At 44.2% G+C, this 26723-nt stretch overlaps 1 long non-coding RNA gene across 1 annotated transcript in view; it reads right to left on the reverse strand.

Annotated features, from left to right (window-relative positions):
* Positions 1-455: 455 nt before the first annotated feature.
* LOC121104391 overlaps positions 456-26723 on the reverse strand; it is a 64131-nt gene continuing 37863 nt past the window's right edge. Inside the window, exons 5-7 of the long non-coding RNA XR_005836671.1 lie at positions 8979-9078; positions 4823-4924; positions 456-808 (exon numbers count right to left, since the gene is read on the reverse strand). This is a non-coding gene — a long non-coding RNA (uncharacterized LOC121104391). The remainder of the gene's footprint in view (positions 809-4822; positions 4925-8978; positions 9079-26723) is intronic.

Below are 26723 nucleotides of genomic sequence, written 5' to 3' on the forward strand. Positions count from 1 at the left end.
TGGTGAGATAGAATAGGTTTTGGAGAAAAATGAGGGGGAAATGGGAAGGATTGAAGAGGGGGCCCCTGCCCATGGGTTAGAGAATTGGAATGGTTGACTTTACAGTTGAGAAGTCTGTGGGGTGAGGTCATATGGAAGCATAATCCGTGGGAATATAGTTTCGAGGGTGGTCTTTGCAAAGGCACGACGCGTCTTTTCGGGGCATCCAGTTATTTCAGTATCCGTGTGGGGGTGACGGAGATTATCTTTATGTGACTCAGTCATAGCTACCTCGTGGAGCAGAGGGCAAAATTCTCACAAAATGTTAACATAAAACACACAAAGAAACTTTAAGCTTTTGTCTGAGTTGCTCTGGTTTAGTTTTCCAAATCCTGGATATACATATTTAATTTTTTTAGCCACCAGGAAGCATTCCAGCTTTCAATGACAACATGGAGGAGGAGGATGGCCAACTTTCTACCAGCCCAACAGAACTAGAATTATAGGCTGCGCACAGGATTTTAACTTCAACACAAAGAAGGACTTTCTCTGGGGTGATGAAAAATAAATCAGATCCATCAACGTGAATCTAGAAACAGGAGTATATTCCTCACCTTAGAGAAAAAGGTTTCATGGAGAGGAATGGATATCCTGCCCTCCAAACTTTGGGTGGGCTTCTCTCTGAGATAGTCTCTCAGGGGGGTGTACGCTTCCTTCTTTGATGAGCCTTCTTGGCTGAAATGGAATCATGGTATAAACACACTTCTTGTTGATGATCCCAGGGCACAGGATTGAGGCAGATTTGCCCAGAATGTTGTTGTATTTAGACCTATCCGGAAGCAAATTACCAGATTAGAATGGAGTATTTTTACACTAAGAAATGCTGTGATTCCAATTGCAAAACAAATAGTACGGATTTAGGGGCTCCTGGGCAGTGCCGCCAGTTAAGCCTCTGACTCTTGGTTTCTGCACAGGTCTGATCTCAGGGTGGTGAGATCGAGCCCCGCCTCGGACCCCTCACTCAGTGCAGAATCTGCTTGAGTTTCTCTCTCCCTTTGTCTCTGCCCCTCCCCCTGCACGTGCTCACACTTGTGTTCTCTGTAAAACAAATCAATCTTAAAAAAAAAAGAAATACTATGGATTTAAGTGAAAAGTAACTGTCACACTCTTTTTCAGTCTCATTTTCCGGAAGTAGCTATGATAACACTTCCTTAAGCATGTATAAGGAGATATCTACCTGCCTGCACACGCACACACATTCATGATCATATCATTTACGTTTCTTCAGCTTGTTTTTTTCATTTGAAATGCCCAGCACATTTACTATACACTTTCCTACTCCACCTTTCCTAATTAAGCTACCAGCAGCTGCAGAGAATTCCATCCTGTGGCTGTACCATTCATCACTTAAACAACCCCATGTTTCAGGGTATTTAAGTTGTATGGTAGCTACAGCAAGTCACTTACAAATATCCACTCCTCTTTCTGATGAAGACAACTCTGATTTTGTTCAAAATAGTAGTATCCTCAACTAAAACGATTTTTATCCCCAGACTCTTCTGTAGGTAGGAGTGCATGTGACACAGTTTTGGCTTAATGGGATGACAGTAGCCCAATATATGGGCACATCATAATTTCTGCGGCCAGTCAGAGGAAGCTCTGGACATGGAGATTGTTTTCGAATGATTGCTATTATAAAGTTTCAACCGCTGCCCATTCGCTTGATTATTTCCTTAGACCAAATAATCAAGTTTGTGTGGTACGATTTTGAGCAGTAGTGGGCAGGGTAGGTGTTTTGAGGTGGGGACCAGGCATCTTTTGGGGGTATTCCGCAAGCCCTGACCCTCTGGATTTTGTGGGCACACTGTGCGTTGCCAACATAATTCTCACAGGTTTTCATACCTCTATTTCTCCCTGGCTTCCTTCCTGCCTGTCTGCCTCTGGCACCTTGTGGCCAGGGGTCAGCCTCCTGTCAATGTCTCTGATAGTCTGGATGTGACTGCCATTTGAATTCTGCCCGGGTCTGTTCTGATTATTTCGGCATGACTTGGTGAAAGGAGAAGAGCCAGTGAAGTCAGTCCCTCTCATGGGGAGCCAGTTCATCCAGGCTGCAGGCAAATTTATTTCTGTTGCATCTTGATATCCAAGGTGGAAATAATTGAGGTCATACATCACAGGCAGACAGAAAAGAGAATTCTAAAATGTTTCGAAGCAATTTCATTCTATTGAAAATATACTGCAGCATAGGGATGGGCAGGGGTGATAATCAAGATACTTAACAATCGGAAAATGTGGATGTTCCTTATCAGAACGGACTCTGGCATTAAACAACCAGGCATGGTGCGTTCTGGTGTGTACCAACGAAGTATCAGCTGCTGGCCAGGGAAATGGGATTCTCCTTTTTATCCCTAGGAACCAAATTATGAAACTCCCTCCAGCTTGACTTCCTTTCAGCAGGTTCTTATCTCTCCCAACCAGTCTATGAGAATGACTCTTCCTAAATCCCCCTTAAAAAATATATATCTCTTTGATTAAATCATCAGTGGGGAGATATATATATATTTTAAAGGTCCCAACATCGGATGTATTAGAACTCTTCGGGTTGCCAGCGACAGAGCCCAATGCAGATTATATTCAACACAAAGGGGAAGTTTTGGGTTTACATTACTAGGACGTTCAGGATGGAAGACATCAGGCATGTTTGGATTCAGGCTCAATGGTATTTATTGTTGAGACTCTTCCATAATGATCTCTGTTCCTCTTTGGATGCTGTTCTCATTCTCATCTTTGGCAGGTGATCTTCTTCCGAACTAGTGGTCAAGGCCAGCCTTGTGGTTATGTGACTCTCCCGCTCACAAGGGTCCTGGCACTGGAGAGCCCCCAAGCATAGTCATGTGAACAAGCCCAGCCCAGCCTGAGTCAGACCTGGGTCAGCAGAACCCTTCAGCTGGCTTATGAGCAAGAATAAATGCTTACCACGATGCAGTCTGTTACATAGCATTACTACGGCTATCGATGACAAATACAGGCAACTACTCATCCACTCCCGATGTTCTACCATCTACTGTGAGACTTTAAAACACGCATTATATGTATTTATCTTTCTGTGCCCCAGCAGTACTTAGCACAGGGCCTGACACTTAGCACTTGACCAATAAAGATTTTTGGGGAAAAAAAAATACTCTGTTCCTTGTTTCAGTGAAATGTCTTAAGTGACTCTTCCGTAGTTACGGACGTCATCCCCATTTCACTCAGCTTCTGGCCTGACCTCTCCATTAAGGCTGTTGTGATGGTTCACCGACGCCTTCTGTGCTGCCTGCTGACCACGATGGTCATACTTCCTGCCTTACCTCACTTGACATCTCCACAGCTTCAGGTACCACAGCTTTAGCCTCCTCCTTTCTTTATAGAACACTTTCTTCTTCCGGCTTTTGTGACACCACATTTGCTTGGTTTTTCTCTTACTTGGCTGGCTGACTTTCTGCAGGCTCTTTTGATGGCTCTTCTTTCTTCTCATTCTAAATAAAGAACTATCCCAGGGCATTGGACCTTGGATTTCTTCTTCACTTTTCTTTCTGTTCTTCATTTGGTGACCTCGACTATCCTCATGGCATCAAATACCCTTTCTGTATTGATAACCCCTAAATACTGACTTTAGGATGGACTTCCCCAAATCTTTGTGCCTATCTAACATCTCCATTGGGGTTTCCAGATGCTGTTTTAAACCTACACCACTAAAACGACCTTTATTCTCTGCAGACCTCCCCATTCTGCTCCTGTGCCGTAGGCCCCATTTCAGTAAGTGGCACCACCACACCACCCATTTACACAAGACAAAAGTCTAGGCACAATTCTTATTTCCTCTGTTGCCCTTACTCCAACATTTACCCCTCAGCAAGGCCTACCAACTCTACTTCAAAGTCTATCCTGCATTCTTCCACTTTTCTACATCTTTACCACCATCCCAATCCATCTTTACTCCCACCCCACCATCATCTCTCGCATGGAGGACTATAACAGTTGCCATGTTAATTTCCTATTCTTTTTTTTTAAATCTTTTTATTTACAAATAAAATATATATGCAGGGGCCAGAGCTCAGGACCCTGAGATCAAGGCCTGAGCTGAGATCAAGAGTCAGACATTTGACTGACTGAGCAAACTGGGTGCCCCCTAATTTCTATTCTTATCTCCTTATAATCCATTCTTCCTCCTGCAGCCAGACACAATAGTAAAACATGTAGATCAGATTATGGTTATGTTATTCTCTTGACTTAGATGCCCTCCTTGTCTGATTTTTTCTAAAACTTGGAAAAAACATCCAATCTTTATCCCTTCTTGGGAAGCCTTCATTTCACGGCCTCTCTCTCCTTCCCTGGCTCAACTCTTAGCATCTTCACATTGGCAACAGCTCTCTAGCCACACTAAGCTTCTTTTGGCTCCTTGGAATTGGTTCCTACTGTAGGTGTTTGCATTAGCATTTTTCTCTGGAATGTGTTTCCTCTTGCTTGATCTTTGCATGACTATTTCCCATCAGCCGGATCAACTTTAATTTACATTCACAGAGAGGCCTTTCCTAGACCACCCAATCTAAGCTGACTACAAGGTCACTCTCTTACATCCTCCTACTTTCCATCCTTGCATGACAGTGATCGCCCTCTGATAATGTTCTTGGCCTTGTCTCTTTCTCTGCCATATCCTAGTGCCTAGGACATTATCTCAAATGTGGTGGACTCTCCCTAAGTATCTGTTGAATGAAAATGAGCACAGAAATGTTGAATAGTGTGAGAAACTGAATACATACCTAATTCTCCCTTCATTAAAAATGGTATTTATCACTCAAACCTGATAATAGCACTCTGACGGTCTTCCGCATAATCCACCCTTTTGAAGACAGAAGTTCAACTTTGCTTAAGAGAGTCTCTTGTTTTTGGTGACAAGGAGTTGCTGAAAAAAGAAAGCAAAACAGGAGGTATAGACCCAATTCGCTACGAACTTTTGATAAATAATTGCTATTACATATATAAAAAGCGCTCAAAAATAAAATGATCATTGGAGTTGGCTGTCAACCAAGATTCATGTAACTATCAATCTCCTCTCTCTCTCTCTCTCTTTTTTCCCATCACCATTTTTTGGGTGGATGTGATAGGATTTTAAAAGAAGAAAATTGGGGCGCCTGGGTGACTCAGTCGTTAAGCGTCTGCCTTCGGCTCAGGGCGTGATCCCGGCGTTATGGGATCGAGCCCCACATCAGGCTCCTCCGCTAGGAGCCTGCTTCTTCCTCTCTCACTCCCCCTGCTTGTGTTCCCTCTCTCGCTGGCTGTCTCTCTCTCTTCAAATAAAAAAAAAAATAATAATAAAATCTTAAAAAAAAAAAAAAGAAGAAAAATTATCCAAGTACATATGATGCACATACACCACACTAAGAACGGTACAAGTTAGGAGATAGACACATATCCGTTCTCCCTGGTAGCAGCTAACAGGTTAAGAAGAGAACTCCATTGTGATCATGCATAAAGCAAAACACTGGAAAATGCCATAATGGAAGTACATCATTATCAAGAAAAGTGTGTCTGTGTGGTAGCAGTTGGAGACAACACGGAGGAGTTACACGTTTTGGAAAGTGTGGATCAAGTACGAAGTTAGATAACCTTATGTTATAGCATTCTTAGCACAGAGGCACTGAGATCAATAGATGACGCCATTTGTTTTAAAAACCTTTTTAGCTCAGGATATGGAAAACAAAGCAAACAAAACTTTCTTCTATATCTTTAACAAAAACCAGATAGATTCTCCTACTGTTGTCTTTGCTAGTCTAAGAGCTGAGAATGAATCAAGCTTTCCGCTGATTCCTGCAAATGCTCCAGGGGCCCCATACAGCGTAGAGTCAGAAAAATTGCTGGTTCGGCTGGCATTCCGCAGGCAACGGTTCAAGAGCCACTAATGAACTGATAAGCACTCTCTATAATTAGCCATTTGCTCGGAATTGCAGGCCACAAATACGCTTTCCAGCAGCCCTTGGGAAAGCAGGAGAGCCCTTGGAAACGTGACCCTGTTGGAGAATTAAAAGTATCTGAGTGAATGTGCACACATTACTTGAAGGAAGACATACATTAGTCACGATATTTATTGAAGGACAAAAGAATCCCCAATTATCTTCTATAATCAAGTATCTGTTTTGGACAATTGGAGAAACTGGATACGACAATGGGTCAATAATGTTCACACTGCTGAGTGGCCTTGTTGGTGGGCTCCTTGTGTCAACAGTTTGCAAAAAGCAATTGAGATGAATGATGTCACCACTTGTTTCTCCATAATAGCTGGGGTCTTCAGCCTAGAAAAGCAAATGCTTGACTCTGTGATTGTGAATGTCACTAGAAGTTTGAAAAGCAAGTGCGATTTAGTCAACATATCACTTACCTTCCTCTCTCTCAAACCCATGACTTTTCTGACTCTTAGGTAAACAGGTTTATTGTCATTTTGAGTTGGAAATGCATTCTGAGTTCAGAAATGAAGTGTGTTTGGCCCAAGATCTCTGCATTAGATTTAATTCAAATTTTCTCTTCTTTCTCAGCCCTGTCTTCCTCAGCCTGGCAGCTTGTTGGGAGGAAAGGGTGGCTGCTACTGCTTCTTTATTTCTCTTCCTCTGGTTTTCCCTTCTCTCCCTCCCCAGCGTGCTGGCCAGTTTCTAACTTGTCTAGGGTAGGAGTCAGGGGAAGGAGAAAAAGCGAGGCGTGAGGAAGGTTCTCGAGTGGCGTGGTGGTTGCGTAAGCTGGCTTTGCCTTCGGCAGGCGTGGCAGGATGCTAGAGTAGCTTGGACCTCCCTGGGCATTTCCACAGCCGGGCTCTGCTCTCCCCTTCTTCCTTTACCCCAGGCTGATGCGTCTAGAGCACAGCTGGGGAAGTACAGCCGTGGGCCACACCCAGCATGCTACCTGTTTTTGTTAACAAAGTTTTAGTGCAACAGAGCCCTACAGATTTGTTTACGGCTTGTTAATACTGTTTCCATGCTACAAACAGAGAGTTGCGTAGTCGTGATACACTTCCTACCTCCCCCAAAGCCTATGTTATTTACTGTCTGACCCTTTCCAAAACAAGTTTGCTGACTGCCTTGTCTAGAGTTTGGGTAGTCATTGTCAGCTCCTTCTAGAACCAGTAGACATTCAACTTTCCCCTCCAGCTTCTTGCTGATAGTTTTCTTCCAGCGCTCTGGAAGGTCTTATTGCTGACCCGACTTTGGCTTTCTCCCATGGCCCAAATCTGCTTAAGGGAAACACTCATTCATCCCTTGCCTTTCACTGTAGAAGAACAGGTGACCTGCTCCCAGACGTCTTCAGGCTTAAGGCAGAGTCTTGTGGGTAGAGAAGAGGGAAGGGACCCATAGTATATCTGTAGCTCTCTAGAGGAAAACGTCTTCATAAATCTTTCACCTTTGCGTATCTTTAATCTGGCTGAGCATCTAAACTTTTTAGATACGATTTTTATATTTTCTTTAAGTTGGTTTTAAATATTTCCCTTATAAATGCTGTACGCTTACAGTGTGTCTACACCCTAGGTCTATAATGTGGGTACTTCAGTGAAACTTTGGTTGACCTCCTAAAAAATAGAATAATCTATATAGCTTGGCAAGTAGATATTTACCTACGTAGTTAGAATACAGGACTTTGACGAAAGGGCTTCACAGTCCCCAAATATTTCCCTTCTAGGGGTTGGATACTCTACCATTTGGGAATCATTTCTTCAGGTTCTTACTCCAATATAGCAAGTTTTTAAAGAACATATGCTTCATGCGACATGAATTTACATGAAAGCAGAATTAGCAAAATGTTTCCAAGTTCCAGACCATTTTCACATTAATTCAAAACCTTAAACACTTCCTTTAAAAAATTCTCCATGTAGCATATGATAAAAAGTGATTTTCTGAACGAAAATCATCTTAAATATTGTATTTTTGGGGGCGCCTGGGTGGCTCAGTCCTGGAGTTCTGGGATCGAGCCCCACATCAGGCTCCTCTGCTGGGAGCCTGCTTCTTCCTCTCCCACTCCCCCTGCTTGTGTTCCCTCTCTCTCTGGCTGTCTCTATCTCTGTCAAATAAATAAATAAAATCTTTAAAAAAATTGTATTTTTGAAGTTAATTTTAAATGTCATAATGCCCAACGATGTAAACATAAGTTTTATTTTTCTAATTTAATAACAAGTGATAAAAGCAATTTTATTTTTTTTAAAGATTTATTTATTTGAGAGAGAGACAGCATGTGAGCACGAGCCGGGGAGAGGCAGAGGGAGAGTGAGGATCTCAAGCAGGCTCACCGCTGAGCATGGAGCCCGACTCGGGGCTCAATCCCAGCACCCTGAGATCATGACCTGAGCTGAAATCAAGAGTCAGATGCTCAGCTGACTGAGCCACCCAGGCGCCCCTAATTTTTTTTTAAATAAAAATATAATATGTTAAAAATATATTTTAAAGCAACGTGTTTTGTTTGAGGAGTAAACAGTTTTTAAAATGTAGATTGAAATTTAAAGTTGTGACATGAAAATAGATGAAAGTTTTTTTTCAAAATCTGATGTTTGCATTCTTAACATCTGAGCCATAAAAGTAACTGGTAAACTTTTAAAAGAATTTATTTTCTCACCTTAATTATTTGACAGGACAGAAAGTGTTAGGCTGTAATTTTAAGGCAAATTTCTGCAAATAGCGTATTTCAGTATACAAGGCCTCTATTCCCATTAAATTTAAAGCCAAATTGGGTGTAAGAGTTGCTGCATGTTTTAACATTGATCTTTTAAAAAAAGCACTAAAAACATCTTGATGCGGTATATAACATTTTGATCAGATGCATGTAACCTCTAAATCTGATGACAAAAACCATGTGATGAATTCCCTGAATTAATATAGTATAATTCAAAGCGATGGCTCCACGTCGATTTTAATTTTCATGTTTTTTTTCTTGAACCATTGGTCCATTATGGGTAAAAGATAAGTGACAAAAAATAAACACACCGTAAAACTGTACAGAGGTTGAATCCACCTTGGTGGCTGGGCTAGTCTCCCTATTGTCTGCTGGCAAAACAGTTTGAGTGACTGAGGTCGCATAGCTGATCTGAAAAAAACAGACAAATGAAAACGTACTTAACTCACATTTAGAGGTTTTCAACTGTTTTTTTAAAGGTTAAAAAAAATCAATGAATTATTTTGTTGATTGCTTTTTTAGAAGTTTTATGAGCCCCAGGTTGAAAGTTTCCGTTCTGACAAGGGGGTGATTGTTGGCAGTCTGGGTTGGGGGGAGCCTGGGAGATACTGGACGAGGAAGAGGTTGGAAGTACTGATGGCATCGATGTGACATGTGCATGTCACCAACGTGACAGGTGTGCATGTGTCCCTGGGGGTGTGGTTCCAAGTCTGGGGAATAAAAAGACTTATAACAGTATAGCAAGTATTTCTGAAACATTATTTTTACCTGAAGGAAAAATAGCGAATTCTTTATTAAAACAAATACAAATACAAACAGGGGCGTCTGGGTGGCTCAGTCGCTTTAGCACCTGGCTCTTGATCTCAGTCAGGGTCGTGAGATCGAGCCCTGCGTCAGGCTTTGCTCTGTGGGGAGTCTGCTTGAGATTCTCCCTTGCCCTCTGCCCCTCCCCCTCAACTTGCACATGCACATTCTCTCTTTCAGAAAACGACAACAAAAACCCCAAATACAAATATACCGGGGAATAGAAAGCAATGTTTCTATAGAATTTCAAGGGAAAATGTATCATCCCAGATCTCCTAGAGGTTCCTATTCAGTTCAGAGCCCGTTTAGTCGAAAAGGGAGACTCTGAGGAAAGGATTTTGGAGGAGGAATAAATCTGGGTCCAAATTGCCTCCACTTTATTTACTAGCCAAATTACCTGACCCAAGTAGACCTCAGATTCCTCATTTGTGAATGGGGATTACCTAATTTTTCTCCAGGAAATCCTTCCCACTCCACTCCAACCCAGTTTTAGGTTTAAAGGGTAGAGTCTATAAGGCCAGGGGTGGGCTAGGAAGTTTCTCACTTGACTATGAGATGACAACAGCGGCAGATAGAGCTCCGGGCTCAGAACGAGGAGACCTTGTCCGTAGGGGTAAGAGGGGAGAGGGAAGTGCATCGAAATGGAGGGACCCAGAGCACTGCTCCAGAACCAGAAACACATAAAACGCAAAGCTAGAGCACAGACTGTAAATATGAGGGGTTCGGCACCACGGCCTAGAACCAGCTCATCCTGCAGCTGTTACTCTAGGTCTCTGGGAAGCCCTAGGTGATGGGGTGGACCGTGCCTGAAACAGAGGATACAAGATGGTGGCCAGAGCCAGCCCATGTACTTGTTTCGTTCAGTCCACAGAGTTGTGTGTTGTTTTTTTTTTAACTGAATCACTTGGCTATATTCAAAAATTTAAAGTATTGGCATGAAAATCAGATTTTGCTGTAGTCGCTGCCATTCCCCCTGTCTCCTCACTACTGAGAAGTCACCAGTTTTAGTTATGTGTCTACGATTGCACCTTGCTCGTTTCATTTATTTTACCCTCCTTCCCTGTCTGGCCTCAAAGGCATTTAATTTGACCCTTAGTTTAAAAGGACAGGAAAAGAATGGACAGGGCAAATACTCTCTTAGGTTTGCTGTGGAGATTTTTTCAGATAATACACAACATGCCTGGGCAGAGCGTGGCAGGTGTGAGGTGTCCAATAAACATGGGATCCACCCCCATCTCCTTCCTGGTCATCACTTTGCCTCAGGTGTATTTTGGGGGCTGTCAGAAAGTCAGAGGCCTGCACGGGAGAAGAGAGATTCCTGTCTTTAAGCGTATACCCCTTGGCATTTACAGGAGAGACAGGCAATGTCATTGTGTCTGGCTGTCACGACGAGCTGCCAAATTCACAACGATTAAATCCTTGTTGGTGGCAGGTCCGGGTCCTAATGACTGGGGATAGGACACCCAGTGGAGTGTGTTTATGCCAGATAAGCTGTTCAAGCAAAACTGCATTTAGTCCCGCAGTCACCTTGAGGTTGTCCCCCTTCGGAGGGAATAGAAGGACGAATGTTAAGCAGAAGCTCCGACCGTCCTGGCTCACGATGCACTTGGCGGTTCTGTCATTGGATCTTGTACTTGAACCAGAGACATGAAGAAAAGATCACCCTGGGCTCTGTGTTTACTATCAAACACGAAATGAGACTGTAATTGGATCTGTCAGAGGAGTCCCTTTTAAGAAAGAAATAATGTACCGTCCCACTCCCCCACCGATGGCCCTCCAGGGACAAAGGAGCTTAGGGAGAGTCTCAACAGCCGTGCGGTACGTTGCCTTTCAGTCTGAAATGCAGCGAAGAGGAGTTTATAACGTTAAGAAGAAAAAGGGACCATCCATAGTCTGGGGATATTTTTATACCTCTAGATTTTTCTCTCCCCCTCCCAATACTAAAAGACTCGACCGTAATAAAATTATATCTGTCAGCAGGGTCCATTTCATGCCTCAATTTACAAAGTCTGTAAAAGTTTCCTCTTCCTAATGAGATTCTGCTTACTTGCTTCTTTCTATTTCTAGATAATTCCTACCTACTTTAAGGAGAAAATGCAAGACTTTCTTTTGCATACCATTTTGTTTTTGTTTTTTGGCAATACCTAAAAACACGGTAAAACTAGTGATTAAACTTTTAACAGAATTTGGCCCCGTAATGCCTGGTGCTGCTCTCACATATTTGCATTACGCTGGTTCTCCAGCTGTGCTGTGCAGAAGGGGCACGTGGAAGCAGCAGCCTGCAGAGAAGTGTTTCACAAGCAATGGTCTGGGACCGGAGAGAAAAGCCCTGAATTAGAGCATTTGCCCATTTTCATGGTGTAAATTCTTTCACCATGGCAAATTTCAGTCTGCCAAGCTGGCATCAACTGGCTCCCAAACTCCTAAAATTCCTGACCTTTCAACACTCTGCTATTCAAATTTGCTACCAACAGCCCCAGTACGCCACAGCCCGGAGGGCTGGGGAAAACTGATACTTCTGGGCTCCATCTCCAAAGATTCGGATTCAGTAAGTCTGGGGTGGGGCTGGCAAATTCTTCCAAGTGCAAGCGGAATTCTTCCACTCCATCTACCAAGTGGAAGGGGATGCATAGAGTAGCCTTTCCTAAGTAGGTTTTGTGGAGCCCTAGTTTGGAAAATGATAATCAATGTTTCGGGGGGGGACCGGGTGGCTCAGTCAGTTGAGCGTCTGCCTTCAGCTCAGCTCATGATCCCAGGGTCCTGGGATCGAGCCCCAGGTTGCGTCGGGCTCCCTGCTCAGCAGACAGTCTGCTTCTCCCTCTCCCTGCCTCCCACTCATGCTCTCTCATCATTTTTCTCCCTCTCAAATAAATAAATAAATAAATAAAAGATTTAAAAAAAAATGTTTCAGAGGGGCAAGAAATAGACTTCTGCGGTTCAGTGTGGAGAAATGCTAAGGCAAGCCAATTTCAAGAGGTTTTCTCCAGGGAAGGCGGTGCGATGCTTTCATCTGCTCGTCTGCAAGGTGGTACATCGACAAGAAGGTACTGAGTTCAGTACTGCAGACAGTATTTGATCCTGGAACCCTTTTCCCAGGCACACTGTTTTGGGGAATAATATTAGTATATACACTTCCATTTATGGAACAGTGTGAGATCTCTGAGTCATGGGATTTTGTAAACAATTTTGTTTTCACGATACTTGGCATGAGGTTGTATTGCAGACTCTTCAGAAGAAAATTGAAACTCAGTGAGCAGCAAAAGGTAAGTCCTTTGTCTAAATATAACCTTTGCCACCTCTTTCAATACCAAATCGAGGCAAGGGTTCTTGATGCTTGTGGCCGAGAGGAATTTGAATTATTCAGTTCCCAAATTTTAGAGCAAGAAGAGGCCTTAGAGATTACAGCCAGAGAACTTCAGAGCTAGATGAGATTGGAGAGGTCACCTGGTCAAAACCTCTTTTTTTAACATAGGAGGAAGTAAAAGCCCAGGGGGATTAGGTACCTTTCCCAGTGCTGGGGCTACAAGGCTGTCTGACGCCATCCACTGCTCTTTTATATTGAAATCTCTTTTCTTTCCTGGAAAAAGTTCGAGATTCCAGCCGCCTCTGATGCCTGTTGGAGGGAACAGTTAGGGGGCTCAACGTCCGAATGTCCTACCCCGAGCTGTTTTGGAATAATCCTCTGAAATTAAACTGGATATCTGCATCCTTTGAAATCCTGATTAGTGAGGGGTGTTTGATTCTGATAACCCATGAGGGAGGAAATTATGCTCCAAGGTCCAGCAGCTGCCAGAAGTCAAGCTGTCCGAGTCACACCAGCTCACGAGGTCTCTTTCTCTCCGTTGTATCAGCAAAACAGCTGGGAACAAAGGCGCGGAGGGGAGAGCTGTATGAGGAAACACGACACCGCAGAAAGCGCTCCTGGGTCCAGCTCTGTTCCTGGAAGGGCAAGAATATTCCCTTTTTTTCTTTTTTTAAGCATATTTTCTGATGTTAATTAGAGTGACATAAATATCAAACAAAACACCTGTGATGTGTAACCGTAGAAAGTTCCAGATCTGAGCTACCCGAGACAGAATGTTCTCTTGTACTCATTAAAGCAACACTGTCCGCTTTGCATTTTAAATTCATCATACCATTGGAGCACGATGGAAGGGTGTGGCCGAGTTCATGGAATAGAATAATTACTCTCACATTTCCCTCTCAATACCCCCCCCCCCCCCCCCCCCCCATCCCCGCAGCCCCCCCCCCCTCCATCACCACCTCTATCACCATCTCCACCTCCATTTCCTCCACCTCCTCCACCTCCATCCCCCTTATTAATGAGACACATTTATTATCAGCTATGTGCCAGGCGCTGTGCTAGGCTGGGACATCGAGCGGCAACAGGTGCCTGCTCTCGTGAAGCTAGGTGTCTGTGTAGGAGACAGTGTAAAAAAGAAAATCTATGTAAAATTGCCACTTGTGATAAATGCTTCGAAAGGAAGGTAGTTGGTACCACGAATATGTGTATAACATGGCAATGTGACCTAGACCGGTACTTCTCGAACCCTGTGTGCTGGAGGATCAGTTTTCCTCTCTAATCTGTCATGGACCGAAACTAGTGGCACTCGGTGTCATAAGACCGATGGCACTTGGACTGGTGGGTTTCTTTTTTTCTTTTTTTTTTTTTAAGGTTTTATTTATTTATTTGTCAGAGAGCGAGAACGCACACAAGCAGGGGAAACAGCAGGCAGAGGGAGAAGCAGGCTCCCCACTGAGCAGGGAGCCCGATGCAGGACTTGATCCCAGGACCCTGAGATCATGACCTGAGCTGAAGGCAGACGCTTTACCGACTGAGCCACCCAGGCGTCCTGGCACTTGGACTGGTCTTTACCCTTTTCAACAAGATTAGTCTACTCATCAGGTGCTTGGATACCATTGTAATATTAAAATACTAGAAAGGTTTCTTTTTTTTTTTTTTAAAGATTTTATTTATTTATTTGACAGAGATAGAGACAGCCAGCGAGAGAGGGAACACAAGCAGGGGGAGTGGAAGAGGAAGAAGCAGGCTCATAGCGGAGGAGCGTGATGTGGGACTCGATCCCAGAACGCTGGGATCACGCCCTGAGCCGAAGGCAGACGCCCAACCGCTGTGCCACCCAGGCGCCCCACTAGAAAGGTTTCTAAATGCTTATTTCTCAATTTTTGCATTTATCTCGTTGCAGATAGCTTGTGGACTGGCACTGATCTGTGTGGATTGACTTTAAATAGCCCTGACCTAGATGATCAAATCAAGGAAGGCTTCCTGGAGGAAATGATTTTTACATAGTGATCTGAAGAATGAATAGGCAAAACAGAGATGGGAAGGAGAATCCAGGTGTGAGAACACAGGAGAAGACCCATACTGTTGGAGCAGGAGAATGAGCGGGGGGATCAATCGAGATGAGTTAGCTGGAAAATGCCGTGCCAGGCCTGTGTGATCTTCCTGCTTTCTTCCCGACGAGGGGCAGCTCTGGGAAGATTTTAAACAGTGTACTGCCATGTGGGCAGCACATTAGGGGGATAAAAGTGGAAGTAGGGAAACCCATGAATAGACTATTCAGTGGTCCAGGGAGCTGGAGCCAGGGTGGGGGCTGTGGACGCATGAGCTGTGGGATGCTGAGAAGGAAAGTAGGATTTGGTGGTGGAGTGGATAGGGGGTTGTAGGAGGGGGAAGATGGCAGATGGCTCTTCTGGAAGCTCACTAGTCATCCAAGTCTTCACTCTAAGGCAGACAAGAAATACTGCTTCTTTTCTGTTTAGGACCCAAGGAGCCTCTCTATCCCTATGGCAGTTTCCTGGCAGGGAATGGAAGCCCAGTTCCCATGTGCAGAGGCCCTATGTCAATATTTTTAGATGTGCTTCACAACCGCCATTCTTTCTCCTTTTGACTTCCATTTATGGAACTCATTGAGTTCTTCCTTTGTGTATAAATTCTCCATTGTACGTTCCCTCAGTTTCCCCTTGGAACATTAGTTCTAGAAAATATTAATGAGTACTGGATGAAAAAGGAATCACATCAAAGAATACATTTGGGAAAGCGTGCAAGGCAGAACTTTTTTTTTTTTAAATGCAGGACTTCTCAGAGCATTTAATATGCTAATGTACATCTTCAGTTTCCAAGAGGAGAAATAGAAAACATAGCATTTCCAACTGCGGTGTTCCAAATAGAGTGTTTCCTTATTTAGTGATGGGGTCCGTTGCTCCAGGGGCATCTATTAGGCTAGTGTCCTTTGGAATATTCTTTGAGAAGTAATGCTTCACAGTCACTAGAAAAGTCTCATCCTCAGCACCGGAAGATCAGTTCTGCTTCACCTGTTTTGAGGCAAGAGGAGTTTTTTGTTTTGTTTTGTGTCACAATCTAGATCCATTTCATAAGCTGCTTTTACTGAAATGCTGAGTCTTTGGAACGGGGAATGGCCCCTTCCCTGTGCCTGAGTCAGCTTGTAGTTCCACCTCCATGGCGAGAACTGCTATGCCAAGTCTCAGTATCCAGCAGGGGCGGCATCCGACCTGTCTGTCGGGGGCGATATGTCCCATCCAGGCTGTAAGTCTGGACGGGAGAACACTGAGTGTTGCCCTGATGGACTGTGCTGACATTTGTGAAATAGCCGTAAATTTCCCATCGAAGCCGAGTGGAGAGCGGCAGAAGTTACAAACGATGTCTATGTCTGCTGAGGCTGCCCTTCTCCCCATCCTTCCTTGCTCCTGGCATCTGAAGGCAACCAGGGAGAAGAGCAAAGAAACGCCTTTAAAAAAAACCCTGGTAAATGAGTTTTGTGCCCCTCTAACACCTGCATTTGTAAGCAGGTGATCTGGATCAGGGCCTCTCAGACTTGAAGGTGCAAGAACTCGCCTGGGGATCGTATTAAAGATGCAGGTTCGGCTGCAGTCCGTCTTCGTGGGGTCAGAGACTCCATGTTTCTAACAAGCTCCCAGGTGAGGCCAGAGCCGCAGTGAGCAGAGCGCACGTTGAGGAGCAATGATATATATTTCATTGCTTCTCAAACCTTAGTGTGCCTGAAAATCCCCTGGCTTATTTTCTACAGATGCCTGTGTCTGGGCTTCCCTTCTGGAGAGGCTAATTTTGTAGATCTGGATTTTTATCTCGTCTCCTTGCCCTCATACACTTCAGTGTGCATTTCTTGAAAATAAGATTATCGTCTTCATGATCCCAGTACAACGATCAAAACCAGCAAACTAATATATAATAGTGTTATTGAATCTACAGATATTAGTCACATCTGATTGTCCCAATAATTTTGTTTATTATGACAACGTTACTGCCTCCTTCCCCACCCTACCCCCCCCCCCAAAGGAGAAAGTTTTGGCCCAGGCCAAGGGGGCCAGGTGTTAACCATTACTGAATTAGCTGAGACCTAAGACAATAGGAAATAAGAGGATATGGTCGGAATGGTGGCTCTCCGGGGTGACTGCCATGCCTGAGGCATCTTAATGAGAATATCTTCCAACCACAGTGGCAGGCTAAGTTCCTTACAGTCACTCACACACCCTCTCACCCCTGTCCCAGCTCCACACCAGCTACAGAGTCCTGGAGGTGTGAGAGCTCCCAGGTGTGTGGCTTCCTGTCGCCGCTCGCGTCCTCCCCCGATCACAGCTACCGAGCTCGGCCGCAGCACACAGCCATGGTCAGTGATGACGCTCACGAGGAAATCCATCATCCAGTCACACAAACGTCTGAAAGCTGCGTATAAAGGCCAGGTGATCTTGTGAGTATTTAAGCTTGTGAAATGTGAGACGCGCTATTGCTTTTTTAACTACCTGGCTGGTGCTGGTTGGTGCCAGGGACCACACCCAGAGCACGAGGGCTGTTGAGTGTCCGCAGCTGGTGAGAAGCAGCTACCATCCTGGTATTCGGGGTCCCCTAGGAAGGGAAACGAGAGCCGAGGTCCACTGAAGATAGCTTTCACTACATGTGACTGGAAGCAACGACCGTCCTTCAGAAAGGCATTTTCTCCCATCCTGTTTTGGGGAAGTTGGCGGCTCCGAAGCCGGACCTCTTTGCTGACTGGCGTCTGGGCCATCCAAGCCCTCGTTGGCAGAAATGAGGACCTCGGGCAATCCGAGGACCTCGGGCAATCCCAGCACGTAAGCCAGGTGCAGGACCTGCCTCCCAGGGCTGCCCGGCTGCAGGCCCACAGCTCTCACCTGAAACCCTGGTGGCCACATGCGTTTCAGAATCCAGACGTTCGCGGCGTTTAGAAAAGCAACACGGACCATCTACCATGTATGATGAAATACACCAGCAGAATCGGGGGCCATACCTCATAACCAAATACATCCATATTTTTGCAGCAAAACTGTGGCTATCCACGGTCCAGTGCAATACATAACGATGAAATCGATTTTCCCACGCGTTCCGGTGAGGGCGTAGAGCCACGTGATTGAGGTCAGCTTGGATTTTACTTCCAAGGAACTTGAGAAAGAGCTTTCACATTTTTGTCTTTCTGTCTTCTGGAATTGCAGAGAAGGCCTTATGGACCAGCTCAAGCATCTGTTTCTGTAGATGTTGGTCTGTAGTGCTCCATTAACACAATTTTCTTTTTTAAAACCAGTGGCAATTATGGAAATTAGGAAAACCAAACGAAAGCTGGAGAGCATGCTAAAATATGGAACACTGGCTTTTCTGTCCATTAGAATAACATCAGGTGGGATGCTTTGTCAGGAATCATGTTGGGTGCTTTCCACTGATTAGATCATTTATTCCACTTAAGACTTTTCTGCGGATGATATTATTGTGACCCCTTTTTTATGGATGAGAAAACTGAGGACCAGAGAGGTTAAGTAACTTGCCCAATGTCACCTGGCTCATAAATAATAGAGCTGGGAGTAGAACCCATGTCTGTCTGACTTAGGTCTGTAGTCGTGATGCCGCTGTACCCATGACAAGTTGGAGGGCAGGGCCTTTTGTTTATCGTGATTGTGTGTGCAGTGGAAATACAATCAGCTACCCCGAGAAACAAGCAGATTACTTCCGCGCTCCCACTTCAATTTTCAACATTTCGGTCAATTCATTGATCCAAAGCCTGCTATCCCCATTACATATTATTTCCACATTAAAATAATGTGTGTTGAGCTTATGGAAGTGATTCACTGTGTTATTTTTTAAAAGATTTATTTATTTATTTTTGAGAGAGAGAGAGAAAGAAAAAGAGCGCAAATGGGGGGAGAGGGGAAGAGAAAGAGGAAGAGAATCCCAAGCAGATTCCCCACCCAGCATAGAGCCTGACACAGGGCTCGATTCCAGAACCCTGTGATCATGACCTGAGCTGAAATCAAGAGTCTGATGCTTACCCGACAGTAGGTGCCTCTACTGTGTTATTTATACTTATCAAGAGTAGATGTGGATTAAAATTTTTCTTTAAAAATTGAAAAAGTAGCTGTTGCCCAAGTATAAAATAACTTCAAAATAAGTTCAATTTAAATGAGAGGTTTCTTGCCGAGCGCCCGTTTTGTGCCTTGCAGTTCGCTTATACTGGAGTTACAGAAATGAGTGAAGCTCTTGCCCTAAAGTCACTCATCATGGGAGGGAAGACAGACAAGCAGACAAGTAATTACACAACTGTGTGGAAAGAGCCACCCCAGGGATGTGAAGCCAGGAGCTTAGAGGGGAAGAGCCATAGACGGTCCCCACGTGGGCAGGACATATGCCGCACACAGCCATTCCCTCTGTTCCACTAAAAAGTAGTCACAACACACGTTCTTAACGCATGTGTGTTTGTGGCAAAACCCAGCCTGGATTGTGAAATGAGGATAATTATTAGCAGAATTTAAATTTTGGGTTATGTGATTGAGCACTGGGTGTTACACGCAACTAATGTATCATTGAACGTTATATCAAAAACTAATGATGTACTGTACGTTGGCTAATTGAATTTAATAAAAAAATAATTTTGGGTTATGTTTACATTTCCAAAATGCCCAGCTTAATCAAATTCCCTCTCCCAACCTTATATCTGTGATGTTAGCTTCTCTTCTCTCTCTCACGCACTCCCTACAAGCCCCATGGATGCTCCAGACACACTTTCACCCTGGGGGCTTTTGTACTTGCTGTACTTTGCTGGAATAATCTTCTCTACGAGGCTGGCTCCCTTGCCTCCTTCAGATTCTACCCCAGGGCAGCTTACCCTGATCACTTTTTCTTTTTTTTTTTTTTAAAGGTTTTATTTATTTATTCTACAGAGATAGAGACAGCGAGAGAGGGAACACAAGCAGGGGAGTGGGAGAGGAAGAAGCAGGCTCATAGCGGAGGAGCCTGATGTGGGGCTCGATCCCATAACGCCGGGATCACGCCCTGAGCTGAAGGCAGACGCTTAACCGCTGTGCCACCCAGGCGTCCCTACCCTGATCACTTTCATCACCTGCCATTCTGGTGCTTCTTCCTTGCCTTTTTTTTTTTTTTTTTTGGGCACTGCACTCATCACAATGGGAGTGCATTCTGTACGTTAGTTATGTGCTTGTTTACTAGTCATGTTTATGCAACCATAACTAATAGCTCCCCAAGGGCAAGAGTTTGGTTTAATTCACTGCTGCCTTCCTGGTTTGGGGAGAGCATCTGGCAGTGACAAGCGCACACTCCATATTTGCAGAATGAGCGAATATATTTCTATGGTCGGCCTGGCTGTGGCTATTTAACTTGGTGTTAGCCAAGAGCTTATTAGAGTTGTTGTCCTCTGATAATAAGAAAGAAGGCCCAAAGAATGCAAGCATTGTATAATCCTTTAGCATCTTCCTCTAGGAAAGCTCCTCCATCAATAACGTCATGGAGGGCATTGTCTCCATGCCCAGTGTTTGTTGATACTGAAAAACAATGAACTTCACAGCAAAATAAGATTCAGGACCATGTAAATTGGGAATCCAAAGTATGGATGACATGTATTTCTGGGAGCTAGCTCATAACCCATGGAAATGTCTTAACAGGTAGAATTACTTTGGGGAATACACCTCAACCCAGGGCATGACCCTCTCTGCCTTATAGGGTAGGAATGTCAGTCTTGTTAAGGTCCTTGAGTTCATGAGGCTTGGGGAGGCTAACTCACACTACCAAATTCAGAAGGGGTTAAAAAATATGCCAGAACGTGAGACGTAAAGTTCAGAATGAGAAATGGATCTGTCACATGGACTAGAACTCTCACCCATGTGACTTAAGCAGCGTCTTCTCTCCCTGTTGGCAGATGGACACAGGAGCTCCAATGACCTTCAGAAGCCTTGTTGGTCAGGATGGGCTCTGATGATGTGAGATGGTCCATAGTGAGATGGCCCAATCTCTCAGTGGGGATTACTCTGCCACAGAACCAGGGCCTGGGAATCTCTTTCTCTGCTATATTACCACAACATGCCTCTGTCACTCTCTCCAGCTTTCCTTGGATGACCAACGGCCAGAGGAACATTGTTTTTCTTTTATTGCATCAATCCCTCCCACCAACACAGAGCCAAGCCCTGCCCTGGGCTGTGAGCTGCTTTATTTTGTTAAGGTAACTGCATATCTCTAACACCTCTGTTGATTTGATCATTGAACTCTGAGAGCAACTTTCTTTTTAATTTCTTAGAGAGCACTTCCCCTTTGGCTTCCAAATACCCTCTATGATTCCTAATTAACCCCGAATCATCATTGTCACCTTTGCTTCCCCCATATCTTAATACCCGAAAATGCTTCTGGAAAACAAACAACTTCTTCTATCAGGATCATATGTGTGGCAGCAGAAGGTGGTTTCTACCACGTGTCCACACTCAGGCAAACTGGTTACTTAAAGCCGTGTCCTTTCTGTGTGATGATTTCTGGGCACCAACTTGATGCCAGGGCGCTGACTGTCTTGAACTTTATTAAAGAGACATCTAGTGGGGCTGAAGTAGAAATTTGTCACTCTGAATTCTGTGTCAGGAGGACTGGAAGATTCAGTGCCAAGAGGGACCTCTAGTGTTCTGCAAAAAGTCCAACTCAATCATGCTGAAGATTCTTTAGATGTCATTCCTAGTTTCCAGGTGTCAAACAAGAGTGTATTTTTATTCACAGTTTGCTGTTCTATGAAATACAGAGGCAAAGCCTATTCAGGATTTCTAGCTAGGTATTTTTAAGTGGATGGATTTAAATAACTCCTCTGTACAGGAAATATCTTCCATGGAGCTCCAGGATACACTGTCTCCACCAGCCTGTAATGACACCGGATCTAATTTACTGAGCATTTCCTGCGTTTCTGCGTGGGCGCTGCCTCAGCACTATTGGGCATTCTGCTTTTAAGCATGAACGGCACTATTATTTTTCTCCTTGATTTTCAGATGAAGAATCTGAGACACACGGAGGTTAAGCAACCAAGTTAAGGTAACAGTTAAGTGGCAGGGCCTGAGCCTGATCTCATATCTGAGCCTGTGTTCTTTCTTTTTTTTTAAATCAAAATATTTTTTCTTAAATAGCTTTATTGAGATTTAATCCTCATATCATATAAGTCACCCATTTAAAGTGTACAATTCAGTGACTTACTCTATTTACGGAGTTGTGCAACCAACACTATCATCTCTTCTAGAACATTTTTATCACCCCCAAAAAGGAACCCTGAGCCCCTTAGCAATCACTCTCTGAGGCGATCAGGTTTTTTTAAAAACCATTTTGTTGAAGTATGACTGATATAAAAACAAAAAACTGTTCATATTTAGTGCGTATCAGTGGATGAGTTTAAGGATAAGTACACACACGTGAAACCGTCACCACCGTGAAGGCCACGACCATCATTCATCACCTCCCCAACTTTCTTCCTGCCCCCACTGTCACTATCATCATTATTACGACTGTGGCAGAAACCCTTCACATAAGATGTACCCACTTAGCGAATTTTAAGCATATGATACAGCATTGTTGGCTACAGACTGGTACTATGCTGTATAGCTGATATCCAGAATTTATTCATCATGCAAAACAAAAAATTTATATCCTTGACCATCACCTCTTCATTTCCCGCTCCCCGCAGCCCCTCTGCTTCTATGATTTGGACCATTTTATTATTTCACATATAAGTGAGATCATCACAGTATTTGTCTTCCTGTTTCTGGTCAAAGCTTGAATTCTTAACCATTACACTTGCACATGCATCTGATGTAGGCTAAAAGGTCACCTTTCTCCCACTCTCTCTCCCCTTCCTCCCTCCCTTCCTTCCTTCCTTCCTTCCACTCTTTCCAGACTTCTCTTTATTCTTTTAAGCTGGCAAATGTATCCATTTTCCATCAAAATCTTGGTGACATTTGCAATGGGAGTGGATTTGTTTTTTTTCAGGGTTGTGCTTATAATGGCATGTTTTGACAGCCCATGGGAATTGTCATGTTTTGTCTTGACACTGCTAAATACTCTCCCGCATGAAATCAAAGCAGATCTTTCACGTGTCACTGCTGGGTAATGGCTTTTTTTGGGTGGCGTCCAATCCAGAGAACCGATGCTATTTTATTCCCCTGATGAAAACTGTTATTTGGCTCTTTCCAGTTCTTAAATTATCCTGTCTTAGCATCTCCATCTCAGCTGAAGAGGTAAATCTGTTTTAAAGAACAGCTACTTTTTTTGCTGAAACTGAGGCATCAAGGTTGAGCAAGTATTTGTTAGAAGTTGAGCTAAAAGCTTTTTAGCTCATTACAGTGCCTGGAATCGCATGGCTTTTCCAACTACAAATAGATTTGTCTTGTTTTTTTTGCTTTGCTTTGTTTTGCACTGGACCTGGGAGGAAATTTTTCAGGGAACAATATATGACTTGGTCATATGTAGAGAGGTTGCAGACAGGGTTGTTGAGGAGACACTCCACACAGACCTTGCCGTTGGTGTGTAAGCAACTCTTCTGTCTGCCCAGCATCTTTCTGTTGGGAAATTCCCCTCCCACAGATGTTTGGTGGTCTGTCACTCACACAGAGATTTTCCTGAGGGTTGGGCATCTGAGCCAGACTGGACAAGCCCACCCCATCTCTCCGATACGGTAATGTGTCTTGAGGTGGACATATAACTCAAGCAGAGCCATTCAAAGTCACATTAGGGACTAACAGACAGGAGTTCCCTCCTTCTGAAGACTGCAAGAGCAAAGAGCCATTTAAGTCTGTACCTACTGAAATAATCTGGGCTAGCAAGGAGAGAAAACTTGCTTACGGAGGATTGAAGCAGAGTTTAAAGGCAGAGATGGAGCAATTGCATCTTAATGACATAATCTGATGTCCTGGATCCAGCTATACCTGAACTCAAACCTATTCCTCCTCATCTTTTCAATTATAAGAACGAATAAATGGACATTTGGGGCAAACTAATTTGAGTTGGATATTTGTCATTTGAAACTGACAGTGTCTTGACTGATACAACAGCACATGCAGAAATTTCTGGTCAAACAAGCAGGAAGTGAACAAGTAGGATTCATTTACCCTCCATATTGGTACTCTTCCAGGGAGGATTTCACGAAGGCCAGTAAAGTGTTTTCTGGTATCAACTATGAATGAATGAAGACTTTGCTTTGTTCCTGCTTTTCTGCCATGCATCTGGAGTAACTGAAAGTTTTCCTTCCTCTCCCCATTTTTCTCCATCCACTTTGTGTAAGCCATGTCTGTATAACTGACACAGTAGTTCTGATCACAGTTTTTGATAAAAGTAAATAGTAGCGATGTCTAATTCTTCACAATTGAGTTGCATGACACTGGCTATCAAACTATTGGGTACTATGAACATCTTTTTCTTTTCCGTGTGAAAGATTTTGCTTACCAAAACATCATACTAAACAATTATGAATTTGTTTCACATATAGAATAAATCCGTATATAAAAAGCAACGAATCAGAACAGGTTGTCATTTGCTAAAAGAAGCACTTCTACACCAAAGTAATATAATTNNTGCTGTAACAGCAATTTGAGTATAATGTTATAGTTTAGAATTTTTACAATATTGCCGATATTGTCAATATGTCATAAATACCACATGTGAAAAATGCGAAAATATATACACATATACCTTTACCTTTGGAGACTCCTAATTGAGCACATCTGACTTATTCAGTGTTGGCACTGTGTTAAGTGTTAGGAGGATGCGTGGCATGGACCCTGCCCTCATGGAATTCATAGTTCAGTTTCATTCCTCCCTCTACAGAAAGTTTATTGACTGCTTATCCAGCAGAATTCCTTGAGATACAAAGCTGAAGGAAACATGGCCTCTGCTCCCAAGGAATTTATAGCTTGATTGACAAGAAATGCAACTAAGACAAATCTCAGGCCACTAAATGCTGTAACAGATTAATGTGTATCTGACACGTTAGATTAACTAGGATTCCATGAGAACATTGCCATAGGCTCTGGCCAACCTGCTGTTTTTTGTTCCTTCAGCTCCCGTGACAGAACTGACGCTACGCTCCCCACCTGCCGTGGATCACCACCGCGCAGCCGCAGCACATGGCCATGCGCCATGGACCAGCGCAGAATGTAGCAGGACTGTGATGGTGTGCGGGAGGAGCCAGGATGTTAATGCGGGAGGCATGGTTTGTTACGGGCTGTTTTGCCAAGCCACTTAAGTTAATGATGTTGGACTTTGGGGATGATGCGGTCAGGGTTTTACAGGGCTTGGTAGGGCCCCACTTGAGACTCTCCATAGCCTTATGGGATGGCACCACAACACCGCCAGTCTGAGTGGGTTTCCATGAGTCATGGGCATCACTGAGAATCCATGTCCATCGGATCACTCCCTGTTCTGATTTTCCCAATGCGGCCTTGGTGAGAATACACTCCTTGCAGATATCACAGTCACTTCCGATTTCTGCAAGATGTATGTGTGAGGGGCTTAGTTCACCAAGCCACCTATCCAGTCATCTTCAGGATTCTTTCAAGCACAAGAGGGACCCCACTTCACACTGGGCAGGGTTATGGAAGGCTTCCTGGAGGAGGTGATGGTTACGCTGACTTTAGAAGTACATTTAGAAAGGCAGAGGGAGAAGAATGGATAGTCCCAGTAGGGTAAGCCTCGGCCCAGGAGTGTGAAACAGCAATGGGTTTTTTGAGCAAGGGGGTTAGACAGCCAAAAAAGTTTGGAGAATTAGACACAAGGTGGTATCTTAGTGTATGTGGAGAGATGCTGAAGGATTGACATCAGGGGAGTAAAGTCAGAGCTGTGTTTAGGTTACTCTGACATTGGGGTGGAAGGATGGTGTGTGTGTGTGTGTGTGTGTGTGTGTGTGTGTGGAGTGACCTGGGAACGAGTAGTGAAACCATTAGAAGGCCAGAGATAACAGCAGTCTCGTGCGGAGAGGAGAGCCAACAGTGCCTGATCCAAGGGACTAACAATGAGGATGAAGAAGAGATTTAGAGGCCAAATCAGAGAGTGGATCTGGAGCTCAGAGTCCTGAGAGGTCTGGGAAGGACAGCAAAAGCAGCCTTTCCAGAAGTGCTCTGTGGAATCAGCCACTGTGGATGGTGTTAGAGGAAAATTACTCAGATACTTGCTAGAGACCAAGATGGAAGACTTTCTCAAACTGCAATGGGAGTTTCCCAGTAGGGGAGGGAGATGGAGTTCGATTCCAAATATCAACAAGGAAAAGTAGAAATGTACAGCCACGGAGCTGAGCAGGGGTCAGAGAGAAAACATCAAAGCTAGGGCGGTCTGGCTACACTGACGTGATGGGACTCCGACAAAGGCAGGCCAGTGTGATCCGACATTGGGGCTGGGGGTGAGGAATTTGATCAGACCTCAAGGGTCATCAGATACCAAGGGTGAGGGATTTTTGCTGAACTGATATAGCAGGTGTCTTCCTAATACTGGTCTAAGGGAGCTAAGGACAGAGGGAGGACTTAGAGAAGGCTGCCCCCAGTTGGGTCAAAGGAGAGAGCCTTGTCAATGGCAGTAAATACAAATGAATAGGAGAGATCCCCCGGGGCCCGCACAGTTCCCAAGACTGTAGCACTTCACCTGCTGGTCGCTTCGGCCCCATGGCAGCTTTACCTCACCTCTCACCTGGGACCTAATACAGCTGATACCAGAGGCCGGGGAGGACTCCAGAGAGGTCCGTCAGTTCTCACTTAGCTGCTCACCGTTGGCCTTTGGAAGAGCAGTGTGGGAGAGAGCAGGAAGTAAGGGCAGATGACAAGTATAAAGGCCCCTGGAAGGACTTGAGGATGAAAATGGCCAGGTGCATTTTGAAAAGCAATTCTGCACGAGACCATAGTGGAACGATTGGACACACAGTTACTGTCAGAACTTTCTATAGCAATTGCCA

The sequence above is a fragment of the Ursus maritimus genome, unplaced genomic scaffold (genome assembly GCF_017311325.1).
Source record: "Ursus maritimus isolate PB19 unplaced genomic scaffold, ASM1731132v1 scaffold_21, whole genome shotgun sequence".
Classification (NCBI taxonomy): Eukaryota; Metazoa; Chordata; class Mammalia; order Carnivora; family Ursidae; genus Ursus; species Ursus maritimus.